The sequence below is a fragment of the Microcaecilia unicolor genome, chromosome 1, assembly GCF_901765095.1.
Source record: "Microcaecilia unicolor chromosome 1, aMicUni1.1, whole genome shotgun sequence".
Classification (NCBI taxonomy): domain Eukaryota; kingdom Metazoa; phylum Chordata; class Amphibia; order Gymnophiona; family Siphonopidae; genus Microcaecilia; species Microcaecilia unicolor.
The window spans coordinates 231,660,613-231,681,233 of NC_044031.1; the positions used below are offsets into that span (position 1 = coordinate 231,660,613).

The 20,621-nt window shown below is 45.0% G+C and overlaps 1 protein-coding gene across 3 annotated transcripts in view; it reads right to left on the bottom strand.

Annotated features, from left to right (window-relative positions):
* PTPN3 (protein tyrosine phosphatase non-receptor type 3) overlaps nucleotides 1-20,621 on the bottom strand; it is a 694,116-nt gene that overhangs the window by 546,453 nt on the left and 127,042 nt on the right. Inside the window, exon 1 of one of the 3 annotated variants that reach the window (XM_030204692.1) lies at nucleotides 2,911-3,207. The exons of 1 other annotated variant lie outside the window; for it this stretch is intronic. The gene's annotated coding sequence lies outside the window, so the exon portion shown is untranslated. Of the gene's footprint in view, nucleotides 1-2,618; nucleotides 3,208-20,621 lie in introns of those variants that run through there. One more of the 3 variants, XM_030204685.1, reaches the window with a different exon arrangement.

Genomic DNA, 20,621 nt, shown 5'->3' on the forward strand with positions numbered 1-20,621 from the left:
AATCAGGTTTTCAGGATACCCATAATGAATAGACATGAGATAAATCTGCATTCAATGAAGGCAGGGCATGCAAATCTCTCGTGCCTATTCATTGTGTATATCCTGAAAATCTGACTGGCTGGGCATGTCCAGATGACTAGGTTGAGAGCCCTTGCACTAGTGGTATATTCTGACATTCCACAAGGTGTTAAATGCAAGTCAGGGTCCAGGACTGCACTTAAGATTCTCCGTGGAACACTCAGCTCCCAAGTTAGGCAGAGCCAATGCAAGGGTAGTGGATGCCTTGAGCAAGTCTTCAGCCTTACACTTCCCCCCATTAACTTTCACATCCCTAGCCTGCAGCCCTCCCTCCTTCCCTCCCATCCAACACAATTTTGATAATTAAACCCAAGAATCATGATATCATCACACACAAAAAATTCCTGTAAAATTCAGGTCAAGGTTATGTGCTGATGGCTCTTTGAACCTGTGTTGCTTTGACTGCTCTTTGCTCTCCTAGGCAGCTACCTAGTCTTGCCTAATGGTTGAGCAGGCCCTGAAGTTACAGAACCAATGATCTCTGGGAAGGTAAACTAGACCAGAGAAGTAGTTAACTTTCCAGGCCCAACACATCTTAACCCCCTTACATAGTAATTACATACTCTTCTGCATATATCTGCATTTGACAAGCTCATTTACCATGCATTTCACTTAAATTGTTCAGCACAGAAAGCCACGTTAATGGCATATTAGTTGCAAATGAAGAAGTGCATAAGCTGCCACAGAACTTACTAATGATACTGCTGGTGGTTTTGTAGAAGCTGTATTCCCCCCCCCCCCCCACCCCCGAGTCTGCCAATATTTAATTATACTGATGCAAAATAAATAAATAAAAAGAGAATAATTTTATTGGGGGGAAAAAAACACAGCAGAACTAGCCAAATAACTGAGGCTATTCTTCATCTTCAGTACTCCTGACTGGCTGCGCTATATCTCAAAATATCACTTTCAAAATAAGTTTTGCATAAAGATTATTGCGGAACACAGTAACCATGGTGATCACCACCTCTCTATTAAATAACGGAAAGAGTAACACGAGTCTCCAAAAAAAGGTTTTACTACCTCAGCAATTACATTCTAGAAGGTTGACAACTGCATGCTTCTGGAAAACAGCACCTTTGCTATTGCCAGCTTATGCCTGTGTTTACAAAGGCGCGTTAGTGGTTTTAATGCACGTTACACGCTAACTTGCCCATAGAAATGTATTGGCACATTTAATGCGCCTTAACTTTAAAGGCGCATTAAAAACACTAATGCACCTTAGAACATACCCCTTGGAGCATTATCAGAACCTGCCTCATTAGAGCACATCATGTATGCATTAAAAGGCCAACTTCCAGAAATATAATGTGTATGAATTGAGAATGGCCGAAGAAAATTTATGAGAAAGTTACAGGTGATAAGAGGATAGCTAAGAAATCACAGGATAAGTATTAATACCTAATAAGAAACATTCATGTTTGGAGGTCTTAGGTGCATATGCCATAAAACCTTCTTTCAAAAGTAAAAAAAAAAAAACCATGGCCCAAACAGGCAGCAAGCCCTTGTCAGACATGGCATGGTATGTTTTATTCCAATGTTTCCCAAGCTGCCTCAGCTTTCCTGATTAATGTTTAACTGCAGAAGGTGGGTTCTGGACTGAAAACAGGTATTTAAAGAAAACAGCTTTCAAAATAGCATTTTAACTTCCTAATTAAAGGGCCATGCTTTGTTCTCTCCAGAACAGTCAACGACAACCATTCAAGTGATCTGCTCATTCCCCCACTGACAGTTTGAAGCGTCTGGAAAATTACAAAATCCAAGCAATTACAACCATATTGCAATCTTAGGGCTGCTGCACCATTAGCATTCCAGGTAAGTTACAGGGCTGCAGGCATTAATCACCTTTAAAAATACCCCTGCAGGCTCCCCCCTCCCCAACCCAAAAACTTTCCTGGAGCAGCTTCTCGTAAACATATGGGTCTTTGGCTCAAGTTCCATCCAAGAGATCAGGAAAGGCAAGGCGTTTGGGCTGTCAAACAATCCTCCTATCCCTTTTAGAGAAACAAAGATCAAAACTCATCTAACTCTTCCGTCCCCTCTCGGAAGTAAATTCTAGTTATCTCCTCCCCCTAGAAAACCAGCTTTCCACCAAGGTATTTCTGAGATAAAACCCCCTAGAGATTCTGTGCTGCTTTACCAGGCATAGGGAAGGGAGGTGCATGGAGCCCATACGAGATAAAAACAGGAAAAAGAAACGAGTGAAAACTTTGCACTGAGCCAAGCAAACACACATACACACCTATGATGTGGATTGCAAAACTCCTAGCTCTCGCAGAGGGGCCGAGAGAGAGCTGAGCCACAAAGTTTGCGATCCCCGCTCAGTGAAAACTTGGCGCCCAGCAAACACAAGCAGAAGCACTCCGATGCAGAGTAAACATTGGTGTTGTGATCGCTTCCCTAAAGAAGCAGCAAAGGAATAGCAGAGAGCTCGGGATCCAAACACAACATCCCCAGGCAGCACTCCCCAGACGGGAGAGCACCTACCTGCCCTACCCAGCTCTCCTAACACGATCCCCCATGCAGAGAGGCTTGCTTACCTGCAGCATGCAACTCGCCCCAATCTCCGGGCTGTAACCAGCCAAAGCCTGGACCGCGGAATTCACCTTATATTCCTTCCTGAGCAGCCCACGGAACTGCGCCCTGTGCCACTTCCAGCCGCCACCTCCTCCTCCTGCCCAGCACGGCAGCCACCGCCCCCTTCTCGCTGCTGCCGCTCAATGGTATTATTATTTATTATTCTTATTAGCACAGGGCGAGAAAGGAAGACGCCGATGTCACAAGGGTGCCTCTTTTTTTTCAAGGCAGAAAAAAAACCCCAGCGTGGATTACCTTTGTGTGAATCAGAGTTCTTCTGCTCCCAAAGAACAACATCCAAGTACAATCAGACAGGGACTCCTTACGGACGCCGTCTTAAAGAGATTTTCCCGCGGTGAGGTTGATGGACAGTCATCGAGAGATCCTACTGATACAGGTTGTCCGAGCAAAAGCTTGTGCTTAATACGAAGCAGAACAGCTTCAAGTGTGCCAAACAAGAGACTGCCTGAAAGCGTAGAGCCTGTAAAATGACTAACTGGCTGTAGCATTCAAACTATATGCTAGCATTACTCGGGACTAAAACTCTCAAATGCACAGAAAGAAGTAGGTGAGGCTTGGAATGCTATCGGAGCACCAGAATGAGGCTTGGAATGCATTGGCAGAAGCTACTGGAGCACCACAAAGAGGCTTGGGATGCACAGAAAGACAACCGGAACACCAGGATAAATACTGCTCGCCTCTCACATACTGTAGTTAAAAAAAAAAACAACAGCAACCTACCAGGGGCAAAAATTTCCCACCACTGGCCTTCAAAAGTGTCCCGATTAGGCAAAAAAACCTTCTCAACTGACAGTAAGAGCTCAGCTACACGGAGGGGAATCACAGTATCACACGTCACCTCACATGGATGCTCTATATTAACATCATAACTTCCACCTCCAAGGTGGTCTCTCTCTCTCTCTCAGCCAAAAACTACATGAACACTGTGTGCACTTCAGTTTTAGGACGCCAAATAGTTACAGAAAGAGCCAAAATAAAGCACCAGTGTTGCAGACCAGCCAAGTCTCCTACTTTCAGCGGGAGACTCCCGCTTTGGCAGGTCATCATTCATCTCCCGCATTCCACCAAAATCAGAGTCTCCCGCTGAGCGGCTCCAATGACAGATTGCCAATGCAGCTCCATAAACGCACGCGCCAGCAACGTGGTGCATGCGTGTTGACATCAGCATGCTGCCTCGTGCACTGCACACTGAGCGGCGGGCAATGGGCAAAGGAAGAGACAGGTCGTTTGCAGAAAGCTGAGCGACCACACCACCTGCTTCTGCTCTGCTGAGTCCAACTTCAAACGGGAGGTACCCCCCGCCCCGAGCGGCCAGCAGAGAAAAAGTGAGGGTCCTCCCAGTACTTTAAGCAAGCTGAGGCTGTTGATTTTCACTGTGATCTCTGCTGCTCCTCTCCATCTGGCTCCAAAGTGGGAGCTCTCAACTGCTCTGTCCTGACCCCCACCCCGAGCAGAGAAATGGGTGAAGGCCCGTGTCCTCTTTGAATTAAGCAAGAAGCATCTGCTAAGGTTTGTCACCAAGACCTCACCTGTGCTGCTCCAACTCTGGCTCTGAACTTGCAGGAGCTGCCTCTACGCCCCCCCGGGCCCCCACACCCCGGTGACACAGACACACAGACCTCACACTTGGGAGGCTTCAGGGCAAAAAGGTAAGCCCGGAAGCTCCAGCACCACTCCCCCCCCCCCGCACCACATTAGGATTCAGAAGCAGTTAAGTGAAACCAGGAGCTGGAGAGGACAGGACTGCACTCAGGAGGACATCTAAGATCCAGCTGACTATCCCGCTGAGACAGACAGAGAGATATAGAGGCAGATGCACTAAAGCTAAATGAGCCTTTAATGACTCTCCAACGAGGAAAATTTGATCCGTTGCATGCATCAAAGGGCTTTTACCGAGGAAGCCAGCAGCTAACGAAAACGGAATGGAGATGAGCAATTAGTGTGAAAACCCCATTGAAACGACATGCACTAACCTTTTCCGATTGCCTGTACGCAGGAAAAAGGCAGGAAATCTAACGAGAGGTCTGGACCTCTCGTTAGGACAGCTCTGTGCCAGGAAAAATCATTAAGTGAAAAAATAAACAAACTTTGAGCCAATCCCAGCGCATTAGCAGAGCTAAAAGCGCTGTGATTGGTCCAAAGGACGTCAGAAAACACATTAAAAAAAAAAATTTAAAAAGGATCGGGAGGGGGCAAGGGCGCTCATCAGGAGCGTCCTGTACGGACAGCCTTGCCCCCCCCCCCCCCGCTGCTCCCCACTTTCCGATGCTCCCCCCCCCCGAAAAAGCAAAATTCTAGCAGCCCCTGCCCCCTCCCTTCCTCACTACTCTGTCTCACCTCAGCTCCGCCTCCCGACATCCTCCGCCCTGTGCCCCGCCCCCTCTTGGGGTCGTCGCCGCCATTCCCCTCCTCCATCGGGCCCCCCTCCCTCTTACCGGGCCCGTGCAGCGCCTCTCTCCTCTGTCCGAAGGCGCTGCACTGGCAAGAAGAAAGCTGATGCCTGCCTTCGCCCAGCTTCGGTCGCGCGTCTCTCTCCTGCTGCGCCCGCCCCTGTCTGACGTCAGTAACCTACGTAGGTTACCGACGTCAGACAGGGGCGGGCCCAGGAGGAGAGAGACGCGCGACCGAAGCTGGGCGAAGGCAGGCATCAGCTTTCTTCTTGCCCGTGCAGCGCCTTCGGACAGAGGAGAGAGGCGCTGCACGGGCCCGGTAAGAGGGAGGGGGGCCCGATGGAGGAGGGGAATGGCGGCGACGACCCCAAGAGGGGGCGGGGCACAGGGCGGAGGATGTCGGGAGGCGGAGCTGAGGGGAGACAGAGTAGTGAGGAAGGGAGGGGGGCCGGGGCTGCTAAAGGTACGTTTGCTTTTATTCTTGCTTTTTAATTTAGAATGCAGGGGGAAGTGGGGCGGGGGGAATGGCGACCACGGGTGGGGGGGGGGCAAGGATGGCCATACAGGACGCTCCTGACCAGCGCCTTTGCCTCCTCCCGACCCTTTTTTTTTATTTTTGTTTGATTTGGGAGCCATGTGCTTGTGATTTGACTGTGTTTTGACTGTTTGTGGCATGCGCAGAGCAGCTAACATAACGCTTGGCTGCTCTGCGCATGATTTGGGGGCCGATTAACGATGTGTATTGTGATTCTTTGATACATTGTACGTTTCAATACCGATCTCAGCATGTGTGACTTTTTTTTTGGTGCATTTTTCGTTATTTTAAAATCGTTAGGGACTTTAACGATTTAGATTTTTTTACGTTTGGTTGCTGCATCTGCCTCATAGAGAGCCTACACACACACACTTCACGAGGGCTATGTGAGCTGGGACGTTAGCAAGCCCCGAAGCTCAGAGACAGCACAGCAGAGCCTTAGAGTCTAGACTCTTTTGTCAGAGACTGCTGCTTAGTGCTGTACCCTTCCCCCCCACACACACAAACACAGCACCCCACAGAACGCAAGAGGGCTAGGGTGGAAGCAAGCTAGCTGGAGCCTAGCTCCTGCTGAGAGAGAGAGCCCCCCCCCCTTTCCCCTGGTACACCAGCACAAGCCACAGATGTGCCAGGCCAGCCCTTGACAGAGAGTGAGTGCACTGTGACTGAATTGCAAGGTAAGAATTTAACTAGGACACTTCTTTGTTACTGGGAGTTGAGTGGGCCTGGGGAGGGAATGGGAATAGATGAGGGGATGAATGGGAGTGAGGGGGCCTGTGGGTGGGGAGGAATTATGCTGGATGTAGAGGAAGGAAGGAACAGGGAGACAGGAATGCTGGGCAGCCGCATAGATGCTAGTGGGGGGGGGGGGAGAAAAAGAGAGTTGAGTAGGAAGGGAGAAGGCTGAGGAAGGAGAGACTAGGGAATGGGAGGGCTAAGTGGAGGGAAAGAGGAAAACTATGGGTGAGAAGTGATATCTTGATAATCTGAAGGATCCAGCTTTTATCCGGCCACCTGAGTCCCCAGATCCTGTTGGCTGTGATCTGAGCCTGATCCTGTTGCTGGCCACATCCCCAGATTCTTTGCTGCCCCCCCCCCCCCCCCCCAAAAAAAAAAAAAATATATATATATATATATATATGTGTGTGTGTATATATATATATATATGTGTGTGTGTGTGTGTGTATATATATAAATATATATATAGATATATCCTGACATTCCTGGGCCTGGCCAAGGCAGCAGAGAATCCAAGGGCACAGCAACAGGATCCGGCTCACATCGGACTGACCAGCAGAGGATCTGGAGGCACTGCGGCTGCCAAGTTACCCATTCCGACAGAGAGACTTTTTGGCCAGGCCTGGATTTCTGGTGTATTATGGGACCTGCAGCACTGATTTAAATTGATAGAAACATGGACTACAAATACTACACTGTTTGGGATGTAAGTTTAAAACCAGGACTGGCCAAAAAGTCTCCCTCGTAGACAGGCAGATGATCAAAAGCAAACGCCGGCGCTAGAGGCTGTTAGCACCATACTAGCACCAGCGTTTGCTGGCACCCCATGATCAGAGCCTTCGAGCGCATGAAACAATGCTCTCAAAGGCTCTTAGCACAAGTAGCATGCAAATGCATGCTAAACAGGGCTCTTAGTGCAAGTAGCCTGCAAATGCATGCTAATCAGCGCTTAACGCATTCATTCCCAATGATCAGCGTCCAACGCGCCAAAGATTGGGTCGCTGGCCGCGACAAACTCTACGCCAGCTCCGAGCTGGTGTTAGGGTTTGCAAATCATTGGGGAGGAATGGTGAGCCCTGTCCAGCATGCATTTGCATGCTGGCAGGGCCCCATTCCCCCCTACAGCAAACCTGCCAGCGAGGGCAGTTGAGGATGTCCAAAATTTGGCCGTTTCTGTGACGGGGCAGTTGAGGATGTCCACATTTTGGCCATTTCTGCAATGGGCAGTTAAGGATGTCCAAAACGTCCAATTTCGGACGTCCTTAACTGGGCATTGCAGAAACGGCGAAATTTTGGACGTCCTCAACTGCCCCATCGCAATACCTCTGACACCCCCTTGAAATTTGGCCATCCCTGCAATAGGGCAGTTGAGGACGTCCATCTTCCGATTTAAAGATGGACGTCCTTCTCTTTTCATTGGTCTTCAGCCCAGACCTGTCAAACAAGTGCGGGAGGATTGTGCTGAGCGCATGCTCAGGCACAATTCTCCCGCACTTCTACCCCATAATCAGAGATAATTGTGCTGCTTAAATTTGCATGCATTATCTCTGATCATAGGTCTAATAGCGCCCTGCGCTGTTTCAGCGCTATTTTAGAGTGCTGTTTGGAACAGCGTGGGGCTTTTGATCATCTGCCTGAGAATGAGTAACTTGGTAGCTCTGCTGTGGTTATATTTTGCACAGTATAGGGGCAAATATTTCTATTTTATTGGTGTTGTGATATATGCAAGAGTCTGGCTTCTATATGTTATTTTTGGGATTTCTGAGCTTGTGGTTGTTGTTGGAGCAAAAGGTCTTGTATTGGGTCAGCAAACTCCTCGAGTTGTTTAAATTATACTAAACTAGAGTTCCTTTTCTAGGTTTAGGAGAGGCCTGTTGAGAACAAGACAAACTGCCCAGGCCTAGGACATGTGACTGCTACTGCCAAAGAGAAATACAACAACTTTCGCATAAGCACCGTATGGGATGGACTTGGGGGCCTCCACAAATTTCCTCTTCATATCCGCCCCCCCTTCTTACAAATACCTTAGGTGGTGGGGGATCCCCCATCCCTGACAACTGAAGATGTCCTCTGCAACCCCTCCCCCCTTGGCTGACTGAGGCCCCGATGCACAAAGAATTTACTGAATCGCCAACAGCCAGCGATACACGAAGGGGATCATGTTCAAATCAGCTGCATGGATCCCCCTAAACCTGTGTCAGGGGGATGGGGGGTTGACTTGCGGCCCACTGGGCCACCAGGGCTTTATTTGAGGGGACGCTAGTGGGTAAGGGGGGGCTGGAGACCCACTGGATCTCCAGGCCCCCCCCCCCCGAACTTGTGTCAGAGGGGGAGACGGGGACCGGAGGTTCGCTGGACCTCCAGCCCCCCATGTTGCTTGGCTCAGGGTGGGGGTACTTGGAATCTGGTGGTCCCATGGACCTCCAGCCCCTGTGTTTGACAGGTCTGGGCTTTTGAGAGCCTAAACCTGTAAAACAAGTGTGGGAGGATTGTGCCCGATCGCATTCTCAGGTACAATCCTCCTGCACTTTTACCCTATGATCAGAGAGAATAGCGTGCTGTTCCAGCGTTATTTTTAGAGTGCTGTTTGGAACAGCGCAGGGCTTTCAATTATCTGCCCATAAGTACCTAAATGTTTGATGTAGACTGGCTAGAACCAGTCTAAAGCAAACGTTAATAGCACTGTAAGCTTTGTGCATCTGGCCCTGAGAGGCAGGAAAGTTGGCAGTGCACTTCCAGCTGCCATTCCTGATGAGCTGAGTATGCATGGGAGGGGGGGGAACCAATGTTTTGTAGCTGAGAATGCGCTGCCAACTTCCTTGCCTCTGTCTGCACAGGTGGCTATGCAGAGGAACTCTACAGCTGGCAGGGCTTGGGAATCCCCAGCCAGCAATGCTAACATCAATGTGTGCTGCTGATAGGTGAACCTGAGCACAAAGTGGGAGGGCACCAGTCTCCCCCCACCCCCATGGCAATACCACTGATGTCAGATGCTGTGGTCTTTCTGTGGCAGCTAGGGGATAGGAGAGAGAAAAAGAGGGTGTGAGTGGTGCAGGGGCGTAGACAGACTTTGGCGGGAGGAGGGTCCACAGCCTTAGCCCCCCCCCCCGGCGCCGCCGACCCCCCCACTGCCACCACCACCACTTTTGACCGCCCCCCGGGGCCAACCTTTTCGACCCCCCCTTCCCCCCCCTCGCCGTCTGACAACTCACAGAAATAGAAGCCATGCAGATCAGCAACGCGGCCGCGCCAAAGAAGAGGACTTCGGCTGGCAGGGGTTGGGGACCCCCACCAGCAAAGGTACCCGTTGGTGGCAGGAGGGGGGATCGAAGGAGTTGGCGGCAGGGGGGCCAGGGCCAAATTTACGGGGGCCCATGTCCCCGTGGCCCCATGTAGCTATGCCCCTGGGGTGCTGATGATGATGGGGAGAGAAGGAGTATGATTACTAGGGAAAGTGCAAGAGGAGGCTGCAATTTACATGAGTGTCTGGATGTGTGTTGGTTGTTCCTACTGTTTATACACCATTGCACTAGATAAAAACTTAAGTCATCTGGCACAGGAACCTACCAACTGTACCTTGGTTCTTTCTGTTCTAGATTCCCTAGACTTGTTATCAGTGCTTTTGTTGTAGGAAAAAAGGTACTGGTACTCATTGTGGGTGGGGCCACCATCTATGGCTCTGCACATATGGTAGGGGCTACCATATGTGCAGAGCCATAGATGGTGGCCCCACCCACAATGAGTACCAGTCGTGGCGCATATAAATAGGCATCATTGAAATTTTATACCAGTATAGGAGGAAAAAAAACGTGATTTTTTTTCGTTATAAATAATTTCTGTAAGCTGTTACAGCTCCAGTATACCTAGTGCAAAATAAGACAGCAGATGTAAATTCTCAACTTGGACATATTCCAAACACTAAAATGAAAATAAAATGATTTTTTTTCTACTTTTGTTGTCTGGTGACTGCTTTTCTGATCATGTTGGCCCCAGTCTCAGGCAAACGGCAGGACTTACTGGATGGAGTGAATCAAGATAAACTTGACTAGACAGGGTACAGGATACAGGGTCTAAAACAGGCAGGAAACAAACACAAGCTTGGCTAGAATAGGGTTCAAGGTACAGGGTCTCAAACAGGCAGGAATACAGACTAGGGACACTAACTAAGAAACAAGACTAAAGAAGACAAGGCAGAAGTGTACTAAGCACAAACACCAACCTGGAACTTTGGCGTTGCAAAGGCCAAGCAGAAAGTTTCCAGGTGGCTAATAAGCCTATCAGCAGCTGAGGCTCAGCTGCAGCAATCTCAAGGCAGCTAAGGGTGAGGCTAGCTGCCAAACTTCCAAGCAAGACTGGAGGGCTAAAATATCTGGAACGGACCAAAAAGAGAGTCTGGAAAGTCTATGGCAGCCACCGGTTCTGGCCACCAGAGGGTGAGAGGAGCACAAACCAAGAAAACAGTCACAATCGTGACAGACAGTTGTTGGGAGTTTTCGACTGGTGGGGCTTGGGGATCCCTACCAGTCACATCATAGGTGTGCTGCTGATGGGTGAGCCTGAGCCCAAAGTGGGTGGGCCTGGGCCCATCTGGGCCCACCCTTGGCTATGCCACTGCATCACAGTCTGTACTTTTCATACAACAAGACAACTTGTTTGCACTGAATTTCTAGATATGGCCATTACCACTGGTGGAAATGCTTCAACAGCAGATGGAATCTTTTCCAAGATAAACTGTGTGCTGGAAGAATGTAACATCCCCTGGTCCAAATGTGTAGGATTTGGAGTTGACAACACAAGTGTAAATCTGGGGAAAAGAAATTCTATCAAAACCAGAGTAGGAAATAAAAATAAAAGCATTTATTTTATGGGATGTCCGTGCCATATTGCTCAAAGCACTGCATCTGCTGCTGAAAAACAATTCCAAGTTATTGCAAAGTTTGATGTAGAAGATATGGCAGTTGATCTTTACTACTGGTTTGACAAAAGTACAAAACGTAAAAGTGAACTACATGAGTACCTTTCTTTCTACAATTCGGAATATAAACAGATCATCAAGCATGTTTCAACAAAGTGGCTGTGCCTCGAAAATGCAGCAAAACAGAATTTTAAAATTGTATGCAGGCTGCCGTTCGTATTTTCTTTCTGTAGATTGTGAAGCTTTAATCAACTCAGAGACCAGGTTTAAACATCTAAAAAGAGCGTTTGAAAACCCAATGACAGAAATATATTTACTGTTGTTCCAGGCTACTTTTCCAATGTTTTCTGAGTTCAACAAGTTCCTTCAGCGAGGAGATCCATGTATACACCTTATTTATGATCGAATGCTGGGGTTCATCAAAAAGCTATTGCAGGTCAAAACAATCAAAGATAACCTTCTCTTCTGTCAGTGCCTTTCAATGAAGTAGAAAGGCAGCTACCAAATAACGCTCTTCATATAGGTATGGTTACAAGGCAAACCATGCAGAAGCTGGAAAATGAGGCTGCAGTGACACAGACCCAGCTGAAGAATTTCTACAGCAAGAAGCTTTTTCATGGGAGTAGATCAGTATGCCTTGGACCATTTATCCTTCAATCAAAATTTACTTCAGCATGCTTGTTTTGATTTCAGCAAAAGGGAAGATGTCTCAATGACAGATGTTGCCACAGCTTTGTAAAAGGACCCATAGGTTTTTATTTGAAGGCCAGTGGTGAGAACTATTTGGTCCTGTCAGATTGTAGTTTTTTGTGCTACTTTCCTGAAGCCTTTTACTAAAATGCTTTAAAATTTGCAGTTATCACATCTTACGGCGGGATTTTACTGTGCAGTACTTCAGATTTTATGTGGCACCTTTTTGGGGCATTGTAGGTGGCGGGTTAATGTTCCCATTAGCACATGGTACCTGCTTAGAGTTAACACGAGACCATTTACCCCTCTGTGTTAGCCAGTTGGCAGCTAAGATCTAATCTATAAAATGCAGGGTTGTGCACTTAGGCAACAGAAACCCGAGGGAGCAGTACCATTTAGGAAGAGAAGCCTGGAAGGGAATTTGTGGGACTGTTAGTTCATGAAAGAGGAAAGGGGGCACTCAGGGAGGACAAGGCCATAGAAGAGAAATTGAATGAATTCTTTGCTTCGGTCTTTATGGAAGAAGATGTACGAGATCTGTACAATTCTGGAGAACACACCTTCAAAAACTAGGATTACGTCAGTCCAGAGAGTGGCTGCTACAATGGTCAGTGGTCTTTTTCATAAATCATGTAGAGACAGGTTCATAGAGCTGAATATATATACTTTGGAAGAAAATAAGAGAGAGGAGATATGATTGATACATTTATACATCTACACAGCATAAATACACTGCTGGAAGGTCTGTCTCAACTGAAAGGAAGTTCTGGAATGAGAGAGTATAAGATGAAGTTGAAGGGGGATAGACTCAAAAGTAATCTAAGGAAGCACCTCTTTACAGAATGGCGGATGCATGGCACAACCTCCTGGTGGAGGTGGTGGAGACAAGGACTGTTTCTGAATTCAAGAAAGCATGGGACAGGACTGTGGGATCTCATTGGGGAGGAAGAGATAGCGAATGCTATGGATGGGCAGCCTGGATAGGCCATATGGCCTGTAATGCACTAGCTGGATAATTCTTCCATACCCACTTTCCACCCATGCAATGCCCCCTGTGGAAAAAAAATCTGAAAACAGTCATGTACAGTATAACACACAGAAACAGGTAAACAACTGTAAAACCCTTTAACAGAATTGTGTGGTAACCGGTTTCTGTGCATTAACCTTGCATTAAGGGCCTAACACCCTGTAGTAAAAGGATCCCATAATAATATGCTTTAAAAAGTTTTAGTATGTAGGAAATCATCCAAGGTGAAGTTTCTGCCTTGCTATTCTCCTGAGTTACAATTAAAGAATTGAGAATATCACATATTAGCGAGAAAGTGGCGTAAATCCAGGAATTCTACCAATAGAATTGGAAACACCATACTACTTGGTGGAAGCAGGAAGTTGATAATGCTGAGAAGAAACTATATTCTAGTCTGATAAGTGCCCCTTATCCTGATCATAAAATACTATTTAAACTTGTACAAGACCTTACAACCTCTACAAGTTTGATGAGTCAATCCAATCAGCCTAATGCTGATGAGCTTGCCACCTGTTTTACAGAGAAAGTTATGTTCCTGACGCAATCACTGTCCTACGACTACCAATCTAGAATCAACTTTCAAAACTCTTATGAGCCGAAGAGAACGATGTCCCCACAGATAGGGTCTGGTCTACATATAATGACTATTTCATAAACTTTCCAAGTCTTCTTGTACATCTGACTGTTGTCCAGCTTTCCTGTTGTATTATCCACCTCAAGAAATTATAAATTGTCTGGTTTTCTTTCTAAATTTTGTATTAGCTTTGGCTATTTCCCTCCATCAGTGAGTGAGATTATATTAATTCCTTTCCCTGAGGGCACACATTTAGATCGGTCAGTTGCTAGTAATTTTAGACCAATTAGCTAGTATTCACCTTACTTACTAACCTGAAAGAGACTATAGTTGGATTATAGTTGTCAAAATTTGTGAATGACTACAATGAATTGCACTCTATGAGTTTGATTGATTCTATGAGTTTTTTACTAATAGAAGTTACAAGGTGATAAAGAATGCTGAATTGTCCCATGCCTGACTATGTTTATTATTAGCATTTTATATACCGCATTTTCTGAACTTGGATGTCAATGCGGTTTACATCATTCAAATTAAAATGAGTAAAGAAAAGAATGCCAATTTACTAAAGGAAAGGCATACAATCATACCAACCTTAAGATACAAGGGGTGGGGAATAAAATATGTAATGGGAGGGGATTATCCAGGAAAGCCATATGTGCACATGACAATACCTCAGAGCATCAGAGCAAATGTCTAAAGTTAGACTAAAACAAAAATGGTATGTCTTTAGTAAGGTTTTGAATTTGGAAAAAGATTTGTTCTGCATGTAATATGGATGGAAGGTCATTCCATAGTCATGGTGCTACCAATGTGTGGGGCTCTGGCATGGCTCCCCAATTTCTCCCATTATGTTTAATATCTTTATGAGTTCTTTATGTATAATTATACTAGAAATTACACTACAACTCTCGTGCTCACTAGAATTATAACAATTAATGCCGCTAAAGCACTTTACTGTTGTCAACACAGTCTTTTAAATCGATCTAATCATCTAGACTTCAGATTTCCGGTGTGTTTATTATACTTCATAAACTACACCTCTCCGCTGTATCGTTATACTAACAGCGGGAATCCTCATTAGTCTTTATTACTGAATTTTTTACTTTTTTACTTTTTTAACTTAGCACTTATCTTATTTTCCTGGCTTTTTCACTGGTTCGCTCTACAGTGCGCTTCTGTTTCGTAACATCTTCATCTGGAGCTATAACTTTAATATGCCAGTTCTTGTGCCAGTTATGTCTTTTAGCTACTTAGCTTCTCCGTCTTTTTACTTGCATGTACATGCAAGTACATGCAAGTAAAAAGACGGAGAAGCTAAGTAGCTAAAAGACATAACTGGCACAAGAACTGGCATATTAAAGTTATAGCTCCAGATGAAGATGTTACGAAACAGAAGCGCACTGTAGAGCGAACCAGTGAAAAAGCCGGGAAAATAAGATAAGTGCTAAGTTAAAAAAGTAAAAAATTCAGTAATAAAGACTAATGAGGATTCCCGCTGTTAGTATAACGATACAGCGGAGAGGTGTAGTTTATGAAGTATAATAAACACACCGGAAATCTGAAGTCTAGATGATTAGATCGATTTAAAAGACTGTGTTGACAACAGTAAAGTGCTTTAGCGGCATTAATTGTTATAATTATACTAGAGCATTATGAAATTCTTTACTCTGATGCCAATTGTATCTTTTTATTCATACCTACTCTCACTGACTTGGATCAGACATTAAAAAACTGTATGTTGTATCAATAAGATAAAAACACTGGGAGATGATACATCTACTGAAATTAAATATGAATAAAGCCAAAGTCCTATAGTTTGGCCATCACCAAAAGACCTTGCCAGTTAAAATACCACCGAGAATATTTGCCAGTAGATCATACAGTCAAGGTGCTAATCTTAGATTCATTTTTAATCACTGGAGCCACAGGTAAATAATTTATACAAGAAAGCCTTCTTTTGACTTAGGGCAAAGTGCCAATGTTTTTTTGAATGATAATTTTGTCCTACTGGTACAGAGCTTGATCCTGACCCTGTAATTTCATTTATTCTGGGGTATCCGTTAGGCTACTAAAGAAAATTCAGCTTCTTCAGAACACAACTGCAAGATTGGTCTTTGAACTAAAAAGATTTGATCAGTTCACTCCATTGTTTAAAAGACTTCACTGGTTCCCAGTGCATGCATACATTGTGTTTAAATCATTGTGTTTTTTATATTTTTAATGCAGCAGCACTTATGTATTTAATTCATTTGACACCCATTTCATCAAGCAAGAAAACCTTTCAATATATAGATCGTTTTCTGTTACATTTTCCCTCATGCAAGGGTGTTTGATTAAATCTTTAGATCTGACAGGTTTCGCTTCTGCAGGTGATTTTCAGATTGTAAGCACCCTTGATCTCTGTAATATGCAGGAAATCACCTCCTTCAATATGAAACTTTCCAGAACTGCTAGTTGGCTGGAAGAGCATAAAATGAAACTAAAGTCTGAAAAAAACCAACTAAAGGAATGGTTTTCAATAAAAAGAATCTTACAGTATCGACATCAATTATCTTGGCAAAGTATGTAATTACTTGGGTTCCATCCCTGACAATCTCAGGAGTCTTAAAGATCTGACACTTAAACCTCATATTTAATTTATCACTAAGAAATGCTATTATGAACCCCACATGATCCAATCAGTAAAATCACTACCCATCGGTAGAAATTAATTTTGAGCAATTTAGATTATTGTAACGCCTTTTTGAAAGGCATTCACATTATAGAAATTCAGATTCTTCAATTGCTAGAAAATACTGCTATTAGGCCTATCAAAGGGGTATAGAAATGGAACATTACCCTGCTCTTGAACGAGAAGCATTGGCATCCGGTATGTAGAATAACTTTCAAGATCCTGTCTCTGGTCTATAAAATCTTTCACTCTAGGACAGTCATTCCCAAACTTTTTTAGTTCACTGCACCCTTCATGTCCGAGCAATTTTTCACGGCACTCCTCCCCCCCCCCCCCCCCCCCACGGCCACATCGATCTCCCCCCTCCCCGACCACACAGGGAAGGGAAACAGAGACTGACCTATTGACTTAAACTTGTTGACTTCATCCCATCTCCTGTTTTCATCCAACGTCCTTGACAGTTGCCTCTGCGAGTCCTGAAGGCCATCTGATCCCTGTTCCCAGTGGCCACGACAAAAAAAAAAAAACAACAAGCACGGAGCCGCAGCAGCCTTCAGGCATGCGCTGTCAGCTCTGCTGATCCTCTGCCCCCGCTGACGTCAACTTCCAGTTTCATGGACAGAGGACCAGCAGAATTGACAGCGCATGCTTGAAGACTGCTGCAGCCCTGTGCTTTTTTTTTCTGTCGCTGCTGTCTATGGTCATGGTTCAGGCGGGAGGGACATCAGGATTTGCTGTGGCACCCAAGAGAGTTCGCTGTGGTGCACCAGGGTACCATGGCGCACAGTTTGGGAAATGGTGCTCTAGGATGTTCTCTTCTCGATATCTCCTCTCTTACATATCACCCAGGTCATTAAGATAGCAGCAGCACAATCTGTGAGTACTGTCTTTATTTCACATTCGCCTAGACTCGGGAACTATATTTTCAGTGTCACATGTTTATTTACACTTAGAACCTTCATATGTATGATTTAGGAAACATTTGAATTTATTTTTAATGATGCCTTTGCCACCTGAAGTATCAGGCAGTTTTGGTGACATGGTTGGAGCATGGGCCTTGACAGCATGACTTTCTCTTTTTCCTTTTTCTATCGTACTTATGGATGTAAATTTTCTTCTACTTCCTACTTCTCCTTTATTCTGCTTTTTTGTAAACCACTATGCTGGTTCTGCCTAACAGCGGAATATCAAGTCAAATAAATTAAACTAAGAGAACAGTCGAGTTCTTTTTCCTTTTCAAGCCACCCATATCTGGAACAGTATGCCATTATCCCCCGGATTATAAGTATGGCATCTAGATTTGCGCACCAAAATTTGGATGTGCTCCAGAGATGCGCATGAAAATCAGTTGACTAACAAGCCAATGAACATCAATAATTGGGTGCTAAAACCCAATATTGACGTTGACACCCATTAAAATTTGTACGCATATCTGGCTGAATGCTATTCTATAAGGCATACAAACAATATCCAGTGATCTATATTGATTAAAGGGTACCTGGACAAAATAGCCCAGACAAAAAAAGCTCCCAACATAATAGTCCCTGACATAACAGCCACTGTCAAAACGGCCAGCCCACAATATAACTCTTGACAAGTTAGCCGCACGACTAAAGGGCCCGATCAGGCTGCCAAGAATATGGGACTGCATTTTTTTTCCTACTAATCTTACCTTGTCAAACAGGATAAAGTTGGCAAGACTATGAAAATGATGACAATATTGTTTGTTTGTTTTAAATTAGCATGTTGATGGAAGCATGTTAGTGGAGGAGTGGCCTAGTGGTTAGGGTGGTGGACTTTGGTCCTGAGGAACTGAGTTTGATTCCCACTTCAGGCACAGGCAGCTCCTTGTGACTCTGGGCAAGTCACTTAACCCTCCATTGCCCCATGTAAGCCACATTGAGCCTGCCATGAGTGGGAAAGCGCGGGATACAAATATAACAAAAAAAATAGTTTCTTTAAATAGCAGAACAGATCATGAATACCAATTTGTAGCTATAGAATTTTGTTTATTTATATATGCTTTATGCAATTTAATGCTGGTAGGAGTCTTTATCAGTGAAGACTTCAGTTGTAGTTTACTATATTTTTTGTGATGTGTTATTTTTTCTTAGGGACTATTTTGTCAAGGGTTGTTTTGTGGGAGGGGCCATTTTGTCAAGGGCTATTTTGTTACAAGGCTGTTTTGTCAGGGCTATTATGACTGGATGCCTGATTAAAGGAATGGGGTGTAATGACCTCAGAGGTATCACGCCATGGTATTTATACTTTATCCACAATGATTTACAAACTAGAATCATCACTGGTCAACACCACCCCTTCCATCTATTTTAAGCATTATTTATTTGAATACTATCTCCATATAATTTAGAAATGTTTACTCATCTGAATTATTGGCTTTTTTTCTGAAATGTCAGTTTAGGGGAATTAATAATCCGACATGGCACATGCTTTGCTGATCGCTTTCTCAAGGATATCCCCTTATGTTAACCCTAGCTCATCCTGCTGACATGATCTAATGTGGCCAAGATCACGTTGGCAGGATGAGCTAGGGCTCACATAAGGGGATATCCTTGAGAAAGCGATCAGCGAATCATGTGCCATGTCAGATTATTAATTCCCCTAAGACGACATTTCAGTAAAAAAGCCAGTAAACATTTTTAAATTATTTGGAGATAGTATTCAAATAAATAGTGCTTAAAGTGGATGGAAGGCAGTATTGACCAGTGACAATTCTAGTATGTAAATCGTTGTGGATAAAGTGTAATACCTTGGCGTGATTCCTCTGAGGTCATTACACCCCATCAATATAGATCACTGGATATTGTTTGTTTTTGTATGATTAACTGTCCAGAGCACGAAAAGTGAAGAGTGATTTGCCATATTAATGTGATTCTATAAGGCATGTCATCTAACTCTAATAACACGCAATTCAAAAGGGACCGTGACTATGGACATCATGGGCATTCCAAAAAGTATACACATTGTTACAGAATACTGCCTCAGCGCACCTAACTTGGGTGCCAGCATTTACACCAGCTTTCAGTAGGTGTAAGTCTGGCGCCCAGAGTTAGGTGTAGGAATTGACGCTAAGCATGATTCTATAAATGGTGTGTGCCCTTTATAGAATTGCACTCAGTGCTGATTTTTTTCTGGTGCCAAATTTTGAACGCCATTTGCAGAATTCCTTCCCATTTCTCAAACAACCTACTTATGCCTTGTTTCGGAAATACCTAAAAATGTTTCTTTTTCAAAAATATTTAGGGAGTCGTTTACTAAAGATTAGCTTAAATTATCTACAGCAGGGCCCAAAGGAATAAAATGGGCCCTGCTGCAGATAACTTGAGCTAATCTTTAGTAAAAGACCCCCTTAGAGCACTATTATTTTGGCCTCCGCATTAATGGCAGAGCTGCCAAGGGAGCCTACTTTTTCTGCAGGAGATTTAGGGCACGTTCCCTGTCTTCCCACAGCTCTGCCTATCCCCGCCCATAGCTCCACCCCTGGAACAATCCGATTTGCGGCCATGGCGCCAGAAGTCACTCCTCTTCTAGCGGCAGCAGGAGACGCCTTAATAAAATGTCCTCTCCCGCTCCACGGGACCAGTCCCACAGCTCATATCGTGAGGCTGCTCCTACAGCAGCAGGAGATTATCTCTCTATATAAAAGGCAACCCCAATGTTCTGAAGCCTCCACGGAAGTTGAGGCGCCCGAGATATCCAGTGTGCCCTGGAGTGTCTGCACCGCCCTCGCGTCAAAATGTCATGACGTCGAGGGCGGAGCTATGACACTCGAGGGCCGAAACGGAAACGCCACAGGCACGGCCACGGAGGCGCAGCAAAAAAAAAAAAACCCTCCCCACACACAGCGACGCGAACCCCGAGCAAGGCAAGTAGCTCGGAGGGATGGAGGGAGGGGGCCCCTTGCTAGCGCCCATTTCATTGCGCTCAGAAACGGGCATTTTTTCCTAGTATTTTATTAAGGCGTTTCCTGCTGCTGCTGGAAGAGGAAGTTGATCAGCAGGAGATCCAAGCGCTTCAGGTAACCCGCAAAAGCAGGAGACTTGGCAGGTCAGTTAATAGATATTTATTTGATGGTAGGGTTGATATCTTTACTACTTTAATGTTAGCTGCTTCAAACCAGATTTAGTTACAAATACCTGAGATTGAAAATTTTCTTAAACCAAATGTATGAAACTAACTGATAAAATGTCCAGCAATCAGGAAAGGTCTGAAAATTGCCAGAAAATTAACCAAATTGTTTTATAATTAACCAATACTGTACATAGTTATGTTGCCTTTAGCCTGAAGAAAGATTGGTCCCAAACATCCAGTGTTCTTAGGGGTCCTTTTACAAAGCCGCAGTAAAAAGTGGCCTGCGGTAGTGTGGGCACATCTTTTTGGC